The sequence below is a fragment of the Fukomys damarensis genome, unplaced genomic scaffold (genome assembly GCF_012274545.1).
Source record: "Fukomys damarensis isolate Sample0158 unplaced genomic scaffold, DMR_v1.0_HiC HiC_scaffold_13, whole genome shotgun sequence".
Lineage (NCBI taxonomy): Eukaryota > Metazoa > Chordata > Mammalia > Rodentia > Bathyergidae > Fukomys > Fukomys damarensis.
The window spans coordinates 7,043,737-7,063,224 of record NW_022900925.1 but is presented as its reverse complement, the minus strand read 5'-3'; the positions used below and the strand labels follow the sequence as shown (position 1 = coordinate 7,063,224).

At 42.6% G+C, this 19,488-nt stretch overlaps 1 pseudogene; it reads right to left on the bottom strand.

The window, feature by feature from the left end:
* Positions 1-16,434: 16,434 nt before the first annotated feature.
* LOC109117750 lies at positions 16,435-16,751 on the bottom strand (annotated as a pseudogene).
* Positions 16,752-19,488: the final 2,737 nt, after the last annotated feature.

The window sequence follows — 19,488 nt, the reverse complement described above, 5'->3', positions numbered from 1 at the left end:
GAAAATAGATTCATTCATAGGAAAATGGATATATATTGAAGATATACTCCTAAGTGAAATAAATAAGTCACACATGTGTAAATACAGAATAGTTTCCCTGGTGTAAATAATCTGCAACAATGCATAAGATTCTAATAAGATTACTGACATTTAGAAATGGGAAGAAAGGAGCTAAAGGTGTAGGGAAGGTGGGATAGGTAGGGGAAGAGTAAAAAGGGAAAAGAAAAAAATGTGAGAGAATGAAAAGATGGAAATAAAGTGTTTGTAGATGGGGAGGGGAGGAGGGGGTGAAGGGAGGGCAGAGGTAAGGGGAAAAAATGAGAATCAAGACTTGTCATGTAGAGGTACAAGATCCCAACAATGAATGTAACTGTACTGTATCCCTAAAATGTACCAATAAACTCAATTAAAGCTGAAAAAAAAAAACTAGGGTTGTTTCTCTTTGTGGACAGGCCTGTGTTGTAATACTTTGGATCACAATGGGAGATTATCTTAGCACATCCAGAGATGGAAACCTGCTCTCTCTCTCTCTCTCTCTCTCTCTCTCTCTCTCTCTCTTTGGAAAGTTCTGATTGCATTGCCCAATGATAGGCAGATTTCCTGCATTATTGTCCTTCTCCTATGTATCCCTTTTCTGTGGTCTGAGCAGTCTTAAAACTCTATGGAAAGTGTGATGATAGAAGTGGGTATAGAAGGCCTTTGTTCATAGCTTTGAGCAGAGTCTTTGGAAGTTTAGAGAGGCAACTACCTCTACAAAGCGAATTTGTCTCCAAAGTTGTGAATACACATGTCCACTTTTTCACCTGAGGGCAGAAACTGCTTTGAGGTATCATTCAACCAGAACTAGGGCAACTGGTTGTTTGAATGAGCTAGATATGGGCAGAAAAATTTTAATTCTTTCTCATATTAGCCTATTCTCCCTATTCCCTGCTCCCGGATAACATTTTGGGTTAATACAATTGATTTTCTTTTTACTCTTTAGTAACAATAAAGTTATTTGGCTCCTTTGAGGCAATGAAAATTGAATCCAGTATAATATATAAACTGCAGATTCTCCTTGCTTTGCCTTGGCCAATTTCAGGTTTGGAAGTCAGCAATGGGGATTGTGTTTGCTTCCTGTCTTATTCCACCTCACATCCTTTAGCCCTGTCTGGCATTTGAGAACCCTCCTGTAGACAGGAAAGAAGAAAGACAGAGAGGTGGTCCACATTCAGCTGCAACCTGTGTGCGGTCAGTGTGTTAGTTTTTCCACTGCTACAATGAATACCAGGGCCTGGGTACCTTATAAAGACCAGAGGTTTATTTAGCTCACAGTTCTGGAGGTGATAAGGCGTGATGCTGGCATCAACGCACCTCTGGTGAAGACCTCACAGCAGATGTCATGACAGTGGCATGAGGTTTTGTGAGAGGAAGGTCCCTTGGCAATACAGGAAGTCAGACCAAGGAGAGTGGCCAGTCTTGCCACTTTTATAATAGTCCTCTCTTGGGAACCTCACAGTTGTAAGAGAGCTGCAAGGGCAGTGGGTCCAGTCACTCCCCAAGAACCTTGCTATCAGGCCCCACTTTACAGGTCCCACTGTCTCTCCACATGGCCAAACTGAGGAGGAAGCTGTCACCACATGAGTCCTTGGGGGACACAGTCCATACCCTGTCCGTAGCAGTGGGTGTGCATGGCACAGCTTCCTCCGTGGGGCATCCTGTGAGTCTCTCAGGGAGCATTCTGACTGCAACTCCTAAGTGGATGCAGCCACCGCAGGTTGCCTACCTTTGACTCCCTTTTTTTTTTTCCACCACTGCCCTTAATCTGACGCCCATCAACCCTTCCCACTGAGATCCTCTCATTCCTTGCAGGAAGCACTCATGGACATACTCTTTTTAAAAAAATCTTCATTAAATGGCCAGGGATTTAGCTCAGTGGTTCCGGTGCCTGCCTCGCAAGCACAAGGGCCCAAGTTCAATCCCTGGTACAAAAAAAAAAAACCCAAAAAATTAATTAAAATTTAATTTGTATACTCATTATAAAAGCAGTACATGTGACATCAGAAAAAATTCCTAAAAGTAATGAAGCAGAAGAGAGGCGAATTCCTGCCACCTACAACCAAAATGACCACCAACAGATGAAGAGAGAAATGTTTTGTGGCACCTTTTCACAGTGGAATGGCACTTGGCAGTAACAGAGAGTGCACCGCAGACGCATGCAACATAATCATGCCACAAGAGAGATGGTGGACAAAAAGATGCGCGCTATGACACTGTGTGATTCCCCCTCCCTAAAATACCCCCAAATACCAACAAGTTTGTAGGGAAAGAAATAAAGAGGGAAGTGATTGCCATTTAATGGGGGAGGAGAGAAGGATGGGAGGGACGGATTGTCAAGAAACAGGAGGAAATTTGGGAAAATATGCTTAGTGACTGTGCAGTGGTTGTATCGGTAGCCAGTTCTACCCTTCTAATAGATAGGGCTTATTATATGACTGTTATATCTCAATAAACCTATTAGAATCCTTACCATGTGACCCCCTGAGACAAGGACTTCAGTTAGAGGGTTCACGGCTCTCTCCTTCCTCCGGGTTTCCATCTGGACCACTGCTTGTGGGCTGCCTGTCCAGCGCAGTAAAGTGCATTTGCTCCCAAGACATGCTTGCTTTGTCATCCTCTGTCTGTCTCCAGGGAGCACCAACCCCATGTCTGACAGTTCTCCCTAGACCCTCACCCTCCGTCTGCCCTGAGATGGTGACTGCAGAGCAATTTTCTTCTGCATCTTGACCGCCTGTGGTGAGCAGCCCACCCAAACTGTGAACGTCTTTTCCAAAGCCCTCATCACTTCTCATTTCTTTTACCTCCTGTGAGGCTTGGCTTTTTTTCCTCAACACCCGGAAGATGGGTTGTGGTCTAATGGATGCAGAAGTAGCTTTTGCCAACACCCCTGGTCAAGCTTGCGCTTGGGATTCAGCACCTCAAAGGAGGAGGACTACACAGCATCTATTGTTTTTCAGCTTTCAGGCTTCGGCACTCTGAAATGGGAAGTCTCATTTTAATAATCTTTTCCACTTCACTTCACTGGGATAGAAAGAGATGAATTTGTCCCCAGCCTATTTCTGGAGGCATATTTGTCAAAAAAAGAAAAAGTGGCAAAGGGACTCTAACTTGCAGGTATATGGAGCGGGGGGAGGGAGGGAGGGGAGAGACAGATATTGATTCTCTTTAGAAGAACACAGTACACCTTTTGGCCTTTTTAAATTTGCTCTATCTCTGGACAATAATCACAGGTATGAATCTGGCAATAATCACAGGTATGAATCCCATCTATTTCACATCCTGGGGAAGGGAAGATGCTACAAACACCACAAGCATTTGCTGAAGGGCCCACATTCCAGGAATAGTGCTCAAAATGGATGCTCAGGGCAGCCATCTTGTCTCCTGCTTTGGGGAATCCCACAGTTTGGTTGACCAGGGGACAAGACAGCATCCTGGAGTGCAAGGTAGGACATGAGCTCATGGACAAAGGGATGCATAGGTCACCTTCAGAAACATCTTTTAGGGAGGAGTTTGGGGGGCAGTGTGAGGCTGAGAAACTCCTGACAGAAGCCAGATATACCGCCGAGGCCCAGTTTCTCCCACCCCATAGGCAGCAGCATGATGTGAGTCAGCCATTCCCTGCCTCTGTGTCAGACCACTCCCAGGGTCACATGCGAGCAGTCTCAGTAAAACCTTCCTCCTGTCCTCACTGCCAGCCACACAGGAGGATGGAGGGGAAAATTCAGGAGACAGAGGAGAAGGGGGAAGATTAGAAATCCTTTTGTGCAGCCCCAGTTCCCAGTGCCCTAAAAGGGTATGCGAGGAGTGCTGAGTTATACAGGAGAGTGAGATTTTCAATGGGCTAGACCAAACTTTAAGAACAGAAAATGCCTAAAAGTCTACAAAATTGGGCCTAGATCTCATGAAGAATTTAGGGACTTTCTGCAGAGGGCAGTCAGTGATATAAACATGGAGGGTGCATGTTCTGACTTAAACCAAGTATAAGCCTAAGTTCATTGAATCTCCATGAAAACCACTCCTTGAGGTAGGTGCTATTGTCACTCACTGATGAGGCTAATAAAACGCAGACATCAAGTAACTTGCCCAATGTCATCCATCCTGAACCTTGCCCCCAGAAACAATAGCCCTAAACTCCCCTCTGCCCCTTGAGTGACCTCACGAAGTTTCCTGACCAGGTGCTATCCAAGGTGCTGACAAGAGGCCCAGATGCCCCGTAGAGGAATAGCCAGGTCCCATCCTGTAGATCCAGGGTAAGGACCCTGATTGTGTTGTGAATTGAGAGAAACCACAGGCATTTACATGGATTGATAACATTTCTGTACTGTTGTAGCCAGCACACTGGCTCTGACTCATTTAACACCTGAGGGTGAGCAGTCTATGTGCCTACCTTTCCCAGGGCTGGAAATATCCTAGAGTGGAGACCTCATATGAGCCATTTTTATCTATTCCCCACTCTGTCTCTGCCACCTGGAACAGTGCTGACATATATTAAACATTTAGTACCTGTTTATTGAATGAAATTAAAGCGGAAATGGATTCTTAATTATCTTCAAAAATTTCATTTTCCAAAGTCCAATTAATTTCAAAGACAGCTATTTCCGCAGTAGCAAGGCACTAATAACATTAGTAATTGTTCACTGAATGTTATACACCAGAATGTGTATATGAATATATGTATATAAAGAGAGAACTTCTAGGTCTTGCCCCTCTCTGGTACCTTTCCCAGTAGAAGACCCCAGTGGGTCAAGAGTCTCACAGGCAAAGCTGAATTCGTATAATTTCTGAGAAATGGACACTAGGTGGCGATGCAACACCATCATCGCCTCGGTACCTTGGATCCTGAGAGATTGGGGCCCACTCTGTGGGGCTGGCAGGATGGCTGGGGGCCTCTTGGTGACCAAGATGGCCAAAATTGGGCCTAAGGCACAAAGCCCTGTATCTGAGGATAAGGCCTCAGTAGTGTATGCCTGTAGCAGGTCCTTTTGATAGACGCCCTCACTAAACCAGTGTATTTTTAATATCTGAAAAATTTTCCACTTTAATTGAGCTTCACAAGGCATATTAAGTCTCAACTCTCACCAAAACCCCCTCTGCTTCACACCTTCTACTTTAGAATAGAAAGGGGTTGAGGAACACGAAGGCCATTAATCCCAGTTCTCACATTTGTAAAGGGCATGTTTAGGCATTTAATGTTGTGTCCGAGTAAAGCTGTACATAAGATTTTGTTTTATTCCTTCCAATGTGAGAAAAGTTCACTTGTTCCATGAAAAATACACTATACTGCTATTTTGTGTTTCCTTTTAGCATATCTTCATTTTAAATATATGAGTATCTTCAAGAACTGAAAACATCCAGGATTTCTCTTTCAAGTTGTGAAAAACTACTTGGTACTACTCAACTGAAATGCTCATGGTTTCGCCAGAATGTCTACCTGGTCGTACTTTCTCTCATCTCATGGTTTTTGTGCCTGTCGATGCTGCTTTCTGTAACTGTTTCCTTTCCATGTTGAGCATGCCCATGCCTGCTTGTTCTCCTGGTCTCAGAATCACCTCATCTGCAAACCAAGGCCTAGAGCTTCTATGTGCAACTTGTTGTCATATTCACTGTACTTTGTGGCCAGTCATTTTCCTTTTCTGTGTCCTCTAAACCAAGGATTCTCAACCTGGGGTATGCAGCTCTTTCTTTAGGTTATCCAGCATGCCCTTAAGCTTTTGTATTATTTATTGACTGCCATAATAGTGTTGGGTAAAAACAGTCACATTAGTGGCCTCCCCTAATGAATGAATATTACCTAGATGCCTGAAATAAGCTGGGCTTAGGCTGAGAGTCTGTTGTTCTCAGATGGGATTGTTCAACATCTCTAAGTTTACCTGGTACCTAGTGGATCATGGCTAGCTTTTCCTGGGCTTTGTTTTATGTGTTTATCATCTCCCTTCTGGACTAAGGGGCCAGCCCAGCCTGTCCTTATAGTGATGGCAAGCTCAAATGTTCATGTGCTGATGCACAAGTCCATGCAATGGGCTTCTGTTTGGGTCATTCTCACTGACATTGCACTAACCGAAGCAAGTGACATGGATAAGCTCAAAGTCAAATCACCCCACTCACAGGAGAAAGGTCTGAGTAAGGTACGTGGTCAAGGCCATGAGGCAGAAAAGAGCCAAGCATAGGGGTTGCTGTCTGCCACATATTGTATGCTAGAACACTGTACTGACCAGAAAGATCATCTAAGTCTTGCACCAATATCTCAGTGGAACTCGTATTCGCAAAAGTTCAAGAGTTCCAGTATTGGTCCATTCTTGAGTTCCAGTTCTGTATCTTCTTCATTTGTGCATCTTCACAGGCTAGAGTACGTGATGGTGAGCTTAGCAGGTGCTCAGTACATATAGACTGAATGAATGGATGCCTTCTGTATGCAAGCCTGGTACTAGGTTTTGGGGACAGGAAAGTGAATCAAACAAGATCTTCACTGTTAAGAAGTTTTTACTACAAGTGCCTTCCTCCATGCTATTGCTCAGAGGCTGCAGTCAGGAGGTGAGTGAGCATCTTGCAGCCTCAGCCAAATAAAGTTTGCACCCTGGAGGTGAAAGCCAAAACAGGACAAACTTTAGCAGAGACACAATAGAGGTAAGAACTCCACTTCTGTGGTTCCAAGTGTGGGTTGCCACACAAATAAACAGATATGCAGGCTTAAGAATGTAAGCAGAGACCTCCTAGATATTGGTGTCACAAAGTGAATAATGAATTTTCTTAGCAGTTACTACCAGAATCCTTCTCTGAGAAGGAAATTGCCTCTATCCAAGAAAATATCTTGATAAGATGCTCAGGGCAAAAGGTGAGACCCCGAAGGCATAGGTGTCCAGTGAAATGAGTTTTATTTTCTCCTCAGAAGAGGGTGGAGGGAGGAGGGAGATAAAGCATGGGAGAAAGAGCAAGATACAGAAGGAGAAAATAAGATATCACTGTGAGAAAACTGGGAAGAAATCCCAGGACCTTGGGAAAAGCTAAGAGGTGGCTTCCAGTGGATTGCAGGGAGATGTTGTATGTGTGGGACCCTCCCTTGCGATCTGAGAGTTTATGACTCACAAATGCATCTTGCACTTTCCTTGATTTTTGCCTTATTGTTTGTTTTGGTTATGGTTTCATGGGAAATGAGAAAAAGACTGAGCTATTCATCAGGATCAGTGTGGTGCAAATAGAGCAGATTTGGTAGCATGAGGCACTAGTGGAGATTTCTAGATGCAAGTACCCAGTGTTTAAGGAACCCAGCAAAATCTCCAGATATTCAGAGACTGTGAACCTGGTATGTTAGGGGATTTGTACTGGACACCAGATCTGTTACGTCCTCTGATGGGGGTATGTTGGGCTGGGCTCCTGTCTGTGTTTTCTCACTGCTGAGCTGAGGATAATAGCAGTATGCCTTTCACAAGGTGGTTGGGAGTGTCCTACAAGTTATTAGATACAAAGCTCAAAACAGTATCTGGCACATACAGGAGTGCATGTCAGCTCTCCATGTTTTAGTTGTCATCGTTGTTGTTACTAATCTTTTTGTCCTTCCTCATAGCTGACATCTGAGTAGCATTGGCCCGGTGGACTGGAAGTAATGCGAGACTAGGAATAAAAATCCAAGGTCTTATCTTCTCTTTCAAGCTAAGCAAGTTTCCTCCTGTGACCTTCAGGAAGTCACCTTGCCCATTTAGGCTTTGGGGTTTCCCTTCCTCTATCAAGTGAGGGAATTTGGCAAGGCTTTCTCCAATGGCTGTCCTTTCCTCTCATCATTCCGCAGGCACAGTGGCCTCATAGCTCCTGGGTCCAGGACACCTGCCTTGACATGGGGGTGGCGGGTGGGAGCAGCCCTGAGTTGCAGTTCACAGTCCACTCAGAAACACATTTTCCCCACTCAGCGTAACATTGAAGCGAGACTGACTTGGTGTGTTTCTTTACATTCCTTGGGAAGTTATTTCCCCTTTCACTTAACTGCCCAATACCCAGACATTGCTGTGCAAAATTCGCCTCAGATACATTTTGTAAATTTGTCTAGACTCGCTCATTCAGTGCTTTGATTAAAATGTGCAATCTTCCCCAGGCTTCAGCACCTCGTTAAATAATTGCACCTCCGGAGACAAAGTAAAACAGCACATGCTGGGGCCCAGGAAACGAGATGGATGTGGTGCACGTCCAGCAGGTATTTTACATCCCAGCCCCCAGGAAAATGTGCCTCCTCTGGGTTAAGTGCTAGACCTAAGGAGGCTATGGGTTGTTTCTTCATCGCAGTTTTGTTCAGAGGGAGCATGACCCGGAAGCAGAGCAGAATCCCCTTCGCCCACCCTTTCACAGCTCCATCACTGCTGGACTTGACCCGAATCCTGGAAGAAAAGTTGGCCAAAAGTTGGTTGTGTACTGAGAGCCTGACTCTTGGCAGTGTTGACAGCAGAAGTCTCCCTCCACTGCTCCTCAACCCACTTGCAAGGGCACACAGAGTGCGTCGTGGTGCTGAGAAGTCGGCAACTTTTATTTCCGGTTCTGCCTCTCCCGCTGATTAGTGATGTTGACCTTGGCTCTTTCACTCTACCTTTTCTTTGTCCCCTCCCTACTGCCTGCTTCTTTTATACAAGTAAGTCTGACATTGCAGACCACCTGGGGTCACACGCACCGGAAACGTCTGCTTGCACTGTGACCGTGAGCAGGAGGTTTAATGTCCCTGAGATTCAGTTATCTCATCTGGAAAAGAGGCTCTGAGTTGATAGTAAAGATTAAATCATTTGAGGTGATATCTTTGAAGCATAACACACAGGATCAGGCATAGATGTGGTGTTTGGGGGCAAATAGCGTGGGGGATTGGAATGAGCAGGGGTTGAGGGTCAGGTTTGGCCTTGCATCTTGGTTCTATCAATTCTTAGTTGTGACCTTGGGCAAATTACTTACCTTGTATGAGTCTCTGTTTCTTAATCTGAACATAAGAATAATATATACCCATTTTTTGTTTTTTTATTAGTACATATGCATACCACATAAGTTTTACATTTATTGTGAGGAGTTTGTGCATGTACATAACACATCTTACTTCTTTACCCCAAGATCTTGACTCTGGTGTATTGAAATTGGGAATCTAATCACCAGGCTGACATAGATTTATCTTGAATTTTCCTTCTTGTTCCCCAGGGCATGGCAGGGATCCTGAGGAACTCAAGTGAGAAAAAAGAGCTTTGTCCCTTTCTAATTTGCTAGCTGTGCATCATTATAAGCTTCAGTCTTCTTTTTTATCCATCCTTCTGTCTTTCCATCCAACAAGATCAAGCTGTCACTCTGTGCTGAATACTGTACAAGGTCCATTAAGAGACGTTTTGGTAGGGACACAGGCAGAGAGGCTGAAAGGATTCAGTTTAAGAGGAAAAGGAAGTGAGAAAATGCAGACAAATTTGCAAAGGGGTGGGCAGAGAAACGAGACGGGAGCTGAAAGGGTGTGAGGGTCAGAAAAGGACCTGTCTTCTGTATCTGATGGGAAAAATCAAGAGGAGAGGGAAAATTTGATGATAACTGATCAAGGACCGTGATATTAAAAATGACGAGGCAGGGTTTCTGGCCTTAGAAAGGAGAATGTCAATTTACCCTGAGATTGGGTGGGGAGGCAGATTGTATGGATGGAACAAACGCACTTGAGTTGGTCGATGTGCAGGTGAGTGTCTGTGGAATTTTGTTCTGATGGCATCTATATTTTTAGCTGAAAGTGAGGAGAGGGAAAGAGTAAGATTTATGGAATAAGTTTAGTCCCTTGGTTGAATTCTTTCTGAAGTATACCATGCAGGAAAGTGCATGAGTGAATGGCTTGGAGATGTAGCAAGACTGCAACATATCACTTGGTTCCATTTGAGGTAGGCCATTATGCACTGGAAGTAAGCCAGTCAATATGGTCGCACAGTTTTCTCCCACAAAATTCAGTAGCTTTGGTAAAAACTCAGAATAGTGACATTTAATAAAGTTTGGGTTTCTTTCTTTTTCTTTCTTTTTTCTTTTCTTTTCTTTCTTTCTTTTTGTCCATGTGAGTCTTAGGAAAAAAAGAAGAAAGGAGTTGGAGAATATGTTGGAAGGTAAGGTCAATAATACATATTTGCATGTAAGAGGGTAAAAAGAAAATGATATGCAGTAGTTAAGAGTAAGCAAAAAGGTGGTGTAATAGTGGATTTAGGTTATAAATGAGTCAGTAGTTTTTGGAACTGGAAAACTAAAGATGAGAGACAGTAGTTAGAAAGCAGAACCCTTATAATAGAGATAATGAAGGGTGAAATCACTTGTATGAGAAGGTCTAGGAGATGGCTATGAGGTTGAGTTAGGGTAGATAGAAAAATCTTTGAAAGACAGGACATAGAGCTGGGAGTGCAGGGCTCTGTTGGGGTTTCTCTATGGCAAGTGAAAGCATTCAGAATCCTAACCAAGGCAAGATTGGAGAGGGTGACAGTATCCATATGCTAAGACCTTGTGATGAGGGGAATGATTTGGGGCTATGTGGATGACTAGAATGGAGAAGTGGTAGGTTGTTCAGTCTGACAGTGTGATCCATCAAACCCAGGAGTGCTTGGGACAATGGCGTGGAAGAACATAATAGTCAAGGAGGATTCGGAACTTACTTCAACCTAGTGGTACAAGAGGTATGGGAATTAATAGAGCAGCAGCTAATTCTTGAGAGGATAGACTTGGGTTGGAGATATTTGTAGGTGTTGGTTCTAGACTCAAGCAGACATGGAAACTTCTTAGCGCTTCCTGTTGTTGCACAGGTTTCAATTTCTTTAAGTTGTCTTCTCAGTGGCTGCAGAACCTTCTGTGCTGCAATAGATCACAGTAGTTACACGCACAGGATTTGGAGTCCAACTGTTCTGATTCAACTTCTGTGCTTGTGATTCCCTATGTATTAATCCTATGATTGTGTGCTAATTGATTAACTTCTCTGAACTTCAATTTCTTCATCAGAGAATGGGATAGTAGGGGCTGAGCATAGCTTAGTGACAGTGTGCCCAAGGCCCTCAGCATCAGCAAAACAAACAAACAAACAAAGAGATATTAATGGGCTTAATTATGTAGTTGTAGAGAAGATGAAGGGAATCAATACAGACACTATGATTGGAACAAGCCTGGAATATCATGCATATATAAGTGTTTGCTGTCAATGCTACTTGTAAATGGGGAGGGGAGGAGGGGGCAAAGGGAGGGCAGGGACAAGGGGAAAAAATGAGAACCAAGACCTGTCCTGTAAAGGTACAATGTCGCGAGCCGCAACGTCAGGATCCTGCCAGCAGGTCCTAAACCTGAAAGGAAAGGCAACAGGAGAGAAAACAGTCTCACGGACTTGGTTCCAGGCTCATGCTCTCTTCATAGCAAGGCCCCGTTTGTTTTTCAGGGTGGAGTATACATAGGCTAAAACGGAAACCAAAAGTGTGAACAGGGTGTAGCTGACTGCAAAGGTCACAATGCTCTACAAAACAACTATTATGGGTTACATTACTATGGCAACATAGGGTGATGGGCTACCCACTGGAAATCAGACAACAGGCTGCCATGGCACAGGCACGTAGGCTGGGTCCAGGTTTAATCACAGGTGAATCATGGCTGTTCTTATGTCAAGGCTCACCATAGTACAAGGTCCCAATGATGAATGTAACTGTACTGTATACCTAGAATGTACCAAGAAACTAATTTAAAAATAAGATAAGAAAATATAAAAAAATGCTAATATTTTAAAATTAATATTCTATTCTCTATAGACTTTCTTTTGTGTTAAAACAGCAACATGAAGGAAATGTTTCAAATTGCAGTTGAAGATGCATGGAATTTGGTGGTAGTGAATCTCAAGCTCCAGAGGATTCAGTGTGAAGGTCTGGGAAGTTGGGAGTAGTCAGATTAGGGGATCCACAGAGGTTTAAGGGATGAGGACATAGTGACGAGGGTGAGTGTAGGAAGTGTTGTTTACAGCAGGGTAACGTTGGGTGAAGAGCAATCTTGCCTAGACAACAGTGAGCTCAGGGGTTCTCTCTTTACTTCTGCTGATGGACATTGCCAGTGTGGCTCACTGGTGTATCCCTAATTTGGCATAAGAAGAACTGTTCATCCTTACTGAATGAACTAACAATGTTTCTGGGGATGAGCATGCTCTGGTGAGTTTTTCCATTGACGGCCTCTTCTGACACCTCACACTACCTTTTTGGAAACCCATTTAATCTCTTGGTCAGAGTCTCTGTGGATTGCACCAAACGTCTAGGGATACCTCTGTACTTTTGACTGTCTTGATTAGAAACAGTTGTATTTGTAGCTGTTTTCATCCAAAGATCTGAGACAAAAGGTGTTATACAAGGTTCTCAAAGCTGTGACTCCTGTTACCCACACAGATGCTAAGTCTGCAGTGACAACCCAAAACATTACAATCAAGAACAGTAACCCTGGTTGAGCATTGTAATTTCCTTCCAGGACAGGTCATTCCTTTTTATCTCTGGCTCAGTGTTCACAGCGCCATCAGCCATGGGGCCCTCCTGGTGCCATCACCTGTGGCCTTGCCTGCTCAGGCTGATCTGCTCTTAGGGCAGTGCTGCATAGCTGCTTGGAGAGCTCATTGAAGACTTGTTTACTAAAGTCCCTTACAAATGATAGCATAAGGGCCACAGACTGTGTGAAGAACTACTCACATAGGTATAGGCTTTTAAGTTCACATAATATTTTCTGAGTCAGAAAATTTAATGGAAATTCCAGATTAACTTTTTAAAATCAGAAAACCCAACCACAATGATTATGGCTTCCTACCCAGTCATCATCATGAAGTTGAGTCATGGTGCCTCCATGCAGACAGAATCCATGCTCTGAGTCACTCTGGACTCTGGGCACATGCTCTGTGGGATGCAAACTGTTTTTTTTTTTCTGTTGTAATTTTTATTAGTTCATGTTCGCATTATGTAATGATTATGTCTCTTGTGGGGAGTTGCTACAGGTACATAGGCATCTTAACTCTCTTTTTGTCCCTTGCCCTCCTCTCCATACCCTCCCTCCTTCTCTTGGTCTCCCTCCCATTTGCAAAAGATCTATCTCCCTATTCCCTATTATCTAACTTTTATTTTGTGCATTATATAACACCTTATTTGTATTTTGGGTCCTCATCTAAGCCGTATTAAGCATACTGTGTTTGATTTATTACACATTATAGTCTCAAGGTCCACTTTTTTTCTTCAAATGACTCATGTTTATTCTTTATGGCAGAGTAGTACTCCACTGTGCATGAATACCACATTTTCTTTATCCATCCATCTATTGATGGACATATAGGCTGCTTCCAATATTTAACTGTCATGAGTTGTGATGCTATAAACATGGGTATGAATTGTTGATATGATATCGTTAACTCTTTTGGGTATTGTGAGTCTGCTTCCAGTGGGCCCTGCAATTTGTAACTGGAACCACCCAACTGAGAGAAAGGAACATGGGAGGGAATGTGTAGAGTATCGTCATCTGTGAATAATTAATGACTACATGAATATTGATGTGCTGAACCGAGTCCAAACTTTTTCTGGCTATTTATGAGAGTAAACAAGTTATGTAATCTCTTTAGAAAAGAAAAGGGAAAAAGATCTGAACAGATCTAACAGAATAATACATTCTGCTTGTCTTGGAAATCTAAACTTAAATCCATACTTTGTTCTTGAGAGCACCACAGTCATCAAAGTAGAAAGTGCCCAATTCCTTCCCAGGACAGTGAAGAATTTCATAGTTCTCTTTGTTTCGTGCTGTAGCAATACCCATTATCACCTGCTGGACTCTTTGTGGTGTGTGCGTGTGTGTGTTGTCACCCACAGCTTTTAGCAGTGAAGTATTGCAGGGCTCTTTTTACCACAGCAATGCAAAATGCTTAACAGTCACATGTTGGAGGACATATTTTTCTCAAGACCAATTCAGCCTCTGACTAGCTGTGACCTTGATCCAGTTACTTAACCTCTCGATGCCTTGGTGTTCACTTCTATAAATTTGACAGTGATGGTTTTATCTCGCATGGTTCTTACAGGGTTTGAATCAGGCACTCTATGCAGAAGTGCCCGGCACAAACCCTCCCATTGAGAAAGTGAGTCTTTCTGTGTAGAGCATTCATTAAGAAAAGTCCCTGAGCACAGGGAGCCCCTATGGGATGCCCACCTAGTCAGTGCCAAAGGGCCAGCCTGAACAGGGATGTCAGGGATGAGGGTGCTGACACTCTTCTTTCTGGAACCTGTGCCACCAGATTCTCCAGAGAGGGTGGCTGCTCATCTGATGATTGGAGTTAACTGCTCTGGGAGGTTTCTCCCAGGGCTAGGCTTATAACACTGATTCTGAAGCAGTGATTTCCCCTGGGAAATATAGAAAAATTCTTTGGCCACAATTCTCTGGTGATATCTGTTTGCTTGGGGCCATTTCCCTCATGGAGGTGGGACAATTAGCCCAGACTTCCTAAAGTGGTCCATATGAAAGCTTTTCCTTCCTTATAAATCATGAAACCTGTTGAGGTAATAGCATTTCTGGACTTCTATTTAGTTTTCCTGGCTCTGCTTTGGGCTCTGGGGATACAATGATGGTCAGGACATGCTCTGCCCACAAGTACCTGGCAGTGCATTGGGAAAGATGGACAAGTATTTGGACAGTTAAACAAGGTGGTAAATGCAGTTATAACACGTGAGGGCTTGGGATGCCACCGGCTTCACAGGAAGGTACCAAAGCATCAGAGGAAAACGAGATATTTTCTGGAGGAGTGCTATGGTTTGCATGGTTATGTTTCCCTCAAATCTATATTTCAAAATCTTCATTGTCAGTGTTTTAAGAGGTGGGATCTTAGGGAGGATTAGCCGAGGAGAATGGCGCCCTCATAAATGGGATCAGTACCCTTGTAAAATGGCCACAGAGTGGGAACAAGAGATCCTCACTCGTACTATGTGAGGACCCAGCTGGCTGACAAGTCCCTCAGCAAGGGGTCCCTCACCAGACACTGGATCTGCCAGGGCTGTCACCCTGGGTTTCTCAGACTTTAAACTGTGAGAAATATGTTTGCTTTTTTTCTAAGCTACTCACTGCATTTTATTTTACTAAAACACCTCAGACCGAATAAGACAAAGTGGCAGGTTCAAGTTGAAAGACAAACACGGGGTAGCTGGACTGATAAATATGGGGCAGAGGATGCAGGCACAGGCAAGAGTCTGTACAGGGCTGGGGATGTAACTCAGTGGTAGGGTGCTTGCCTTGTGCGAGTGGGGCTTTGGGTTTGAGTTGTAGCATTGCCAAAAAAAAAAAAAAAGCAATAATAGCAGAAGACAAAAACAAAACTGATCATCTGCAAAGACATGGAGCAAGTAAATGTGACATGTGTAGAGTTTCCAGTGTTCACCAGAGCTGCAGAGCTGTGGGGAAGTCTCAAGGGGCTGGTTATGGAAGCAAGGTCCCACCCCAAGAGCTCTGCTGCTCATACTAAGGAGTTCAGACTTCATCCGTGAATTGACCCCAACATTTTGGTGTCCAGTCTCTCTCTCTCTTTTTTTTTTCAATCTGATTTTGTTTTTAATTATTATGGTCACATACAAATTTGTGCTGATGTTGTACTTTCCCCACTTTAATCCTTCTAATGAGCTGACAAAAAAGCACTGCTACCAATCACACATAAAACGGTAGTTTCAATTTTGTGTTTTTAAATAGCTGTTTAAATTCTCTTGTGAATAATAACTTAGTCCAACTTCAAGAATTCAAAAATATAATCTAACTTGCTATTATATCATGTTGACTTTTAAAATGATCTGAATTTATAGATCAACTATACAATGTGTGAAGTGTTAAATATTCTTTATTTAGTGTTATACATATACCACACTAACATGCCTTTCAGTAAGTAAAAGGCAGACATTTTTAGATATAGGGAATTCTAATTAAATTGGCATAGTCAAGATAAAAATATAGATTTTTCTTGTCTTCAGCCACTGCCTTTAACAGGTTAATAAATTGAAACAAGAGTCTTGCTTAGCTCTGAGACTGTGAAGGACTTCCCTGGTATTTAAACATATTCACATGACCAGTTACATAAATTGAAATATAAAACCAAACCACCAGTAGGTTTTGAGATAACATTCTCCATCTTTGTGAGAAGTCGGGAACATTACTAATCAAGTCCAACCATATATTTGGAAAGGAAAAACAGTGATAGTATTTACTCAACTGGAATTGCTATCAAAACTTGAAAAAAAAAGAGACCCATTTAACTATAAGCCTATTTTACTTACATCAGCACTGTCCAACAGAAATATTCTGTCAGCCACTCATGCTGTGAATTCTGGTGTATGAGATCTATTAAATTATGGTACACATAAAAAGCCATGAGACATTTCTGTTCTGTAATAAATAAGGCAGTGACTATTACTCATTAGTAGCTCTTTTGAGGTAAGGTATTAAGGCTGCCCTTTCTCCCTTCTTCTTAATGCCAGTGAACATCGTTGTTGTCCCAGCAGTGTACTTCTTGGGATTCTCCAAGCACTCCATCAATGCATCCTCTCCCCAGGTGATGCCTTTGTTCTTGTTGGCACCTGTGTAAGAGAATCCAACAAGCTCGACCTGTCTGTGTTCTTCCCAAATAGGCCATGGAGATTTGGGCCAGTCTTGTGTTTGCCTCCCTTCTCCACAGCGTGGCACTGGGCACACTTCTGTACAAAAATCTTGCCTTTCTCATCATCCATTTTTCAATCTGCTGTGGCTTCCGCGTCCGATGCTCACCGCTCTTTAGTTGCTACCACGGAGAAGGTTGCAGCTCAGAGGCCAGCTGTCCTTCTCTCTTCCGGTCTATATTTTTGTAAAGAAGTTGTACACTTCTCCATCTTTCCGAACAGTGGACAACACATCCATTTCCTGGTCTGAACTTGCTGGTCTCTCAATGCAGAAAGATGTACTATATACCCAGGTGCTGTGTATCATTGGGGAAAGTCCCTCTTCACCTATACCATGGCTACCGTAGTGCATCTCAAATTTTTATTTGGAAAACTGCCTGAAATTATCCTGTTGCTCCTGCTGCTACCACTGATGTACCTATACTTTATCACTGACTCTTCAGGAATTTAAAATATGTTAAGTGTCCATTGCACAGCCCTCAGGGTCGAGTTTGCAAAATAAAGAGGAATTCTCTTTATATTTTCATAAAGGACTTTGAGTTTGGTCTCCAGTTCTATGTCACTGAACTGATTGTGGAAACTTAATCTTAACCAATTCAAGCAATTAAAATTTGTTTGTTTTTTTCCAATCACTTCACAGTTCTGCCCTTTCCTTTTCCATCCATGGCTGCCCCTAATTTCCGGGAGATTTGGCCTTGAAAAGTCATTAAGAGTGACATCTGGTTCTTGGCCACCTTCTCTTCTTCACCTATTACTACAGCCTCACTCCCACTGAGCCCATCCATCACTGCCGGCCATTGCTCATGTCCTTTAGGATACCAACCAATGCCTCACATTTTCTCTACTCACAAGGTGGTCAGGGAACATTAAGGCTCATCAGCTGTAATTTTTTTTTAATTTCTAAAATTTTTTATTAACTTTATTGGTACATTTTAGGTATACAATACAGTTACATTCATCAATGGAATCTTTACATGGGTTATTGTGGTTCTTATTTTTCCCTACTCCTCAGCCCTCCCTTCAGCCCCTCCACCCTTCTCTAGTTACAAAGACATTGCTTCCATGTTTTTCCTTTTCTCATATTTTTTCTTTTCCCTGTTTACCTTTCCCCTACCCTCCCGCTTCCTCTACTCTTTCTAGACTTGTCCCTCCTATTACACAATGTCAATTATACATTTTGCTCCTTATTTACACTTTTAGCTTTTCACACCAAAGAAACTATTTGATATGTACATATTTGTGACATTAATTTCACTTAAGAGTATGGCCTCAATGTGCATCCACTTTAGCTATAAATCTCTCTAGTTTCTTATTCTTATGGCTGAGTAGTACTCCATTTTATAAAATAACCACATTTTCTTTATCCAGTCTCCAGGTGATGAGCAATTGGGCTATTTCCAAAATTTAGCTATTACAAACTGTGCTGCTATAAACATGGATGAGCATGTGGTATGATATCGCTGTGGTATGATTTTTTAAATTCTTTTGGATGATACCCAGCAGAGTAATAGCAGGGTCAAATGAGACCTACGATCCTAGTTGTTTGAGGTATCTCCATATTGCTTTCCACAATGGTTGTACCAGTCTGAACTCCCACCAACAGTGAAGAAGGGTTCCTATCTCCCCACAACCCTGCCAGCATTTGTTATTGGTTGATTTCTTGATAGCAGGCATTCTTTCTTGGTCAAGATGGAAATCTCAGTGTTGTTTTCATCTGTATCTCTCAAATGACCAGTGACACTGAACATTTTTTCATATGTTTATTTGCTGCTTTTACTTGTTTGTCTGAGAAAGGTCTGTTCATTTCAGATGCCTATTTTTGAATTGGGTCTTTGTATTTAGGAGGTCTGATTTTTTTGACTTCTGTATAGTAGTCTAGATAGCAGACCTTTGTTGAAGAACAGCTGGTAAAAATTTTTCCCACATTGTGGGGTGTCTCTTAGCTCTGTTGGTTATTTCTCTGGCAGTGCAGAAGCTTTTTAAAAAGATGATATTCCAATTGTTGATTCTTTGTCCTAGTTCCTGTGCTACTGAGGATTTGTTCATAAAGTCTTTTCCTATGCTGATATCTTCAAGAGTTCTGCCTATCTTCCAGCAAGTTTGGTGTTTCTGTTTTAATATTCAGATCTTTAATCCACTTGGATTTTAGTTTAGTGCATTGTGAAAGATACGGATTTTGTTTTAATCTTTGACAAGTTGAAATCCGGTTTTCCAACATGATTTATCAAAGAGGCTATCTTTCCTCCAGTGAGGATCAGCAGCCATGAATTTGAATGGGAAACATTCAGCCTCTTACCTTACCAGAGGGCCTGAGAAATCAGGTCCATTTCCATGGACTCTTCTTGCTAAGTTCTCTCTCAATGCTGCTTCATAGTGAATAGAATTGGAGTACTCCAAGACCCTGTTCACTTTCCTAGGTTCTGATCACCAGGAAAGCTTTGGTTCCTTCTACTCTTGGTTTTATCTTTCTCCCTCACCATGAACCTGACCCCAAAGAAATAAGATACAGAGGTCCCTTTCAGGCCCACTCATAGTTTCTTCTTTTTTCTGTATTTGGGGATTTTAATGTAGTATGAGTATTAGTAAAAGCTGTCTGTAACTGATCATGAATTCATTCCACCAAAGTTTTGTCCTGAATCTTTCTGAGTTCTGTTTTGGAAGTCCAATTACCCTTTCAAAGTTTTTCCTGCCATTAGTTCAAATGTTCATTTTTTAAAAAAGAAGCGTGGATTTATCTTTTCTTTCTTTCTGCTGTATCAGTCTCCCCAAAGGGCAGCTGGAATAGAAACATCTCATCATTGGTCAATGG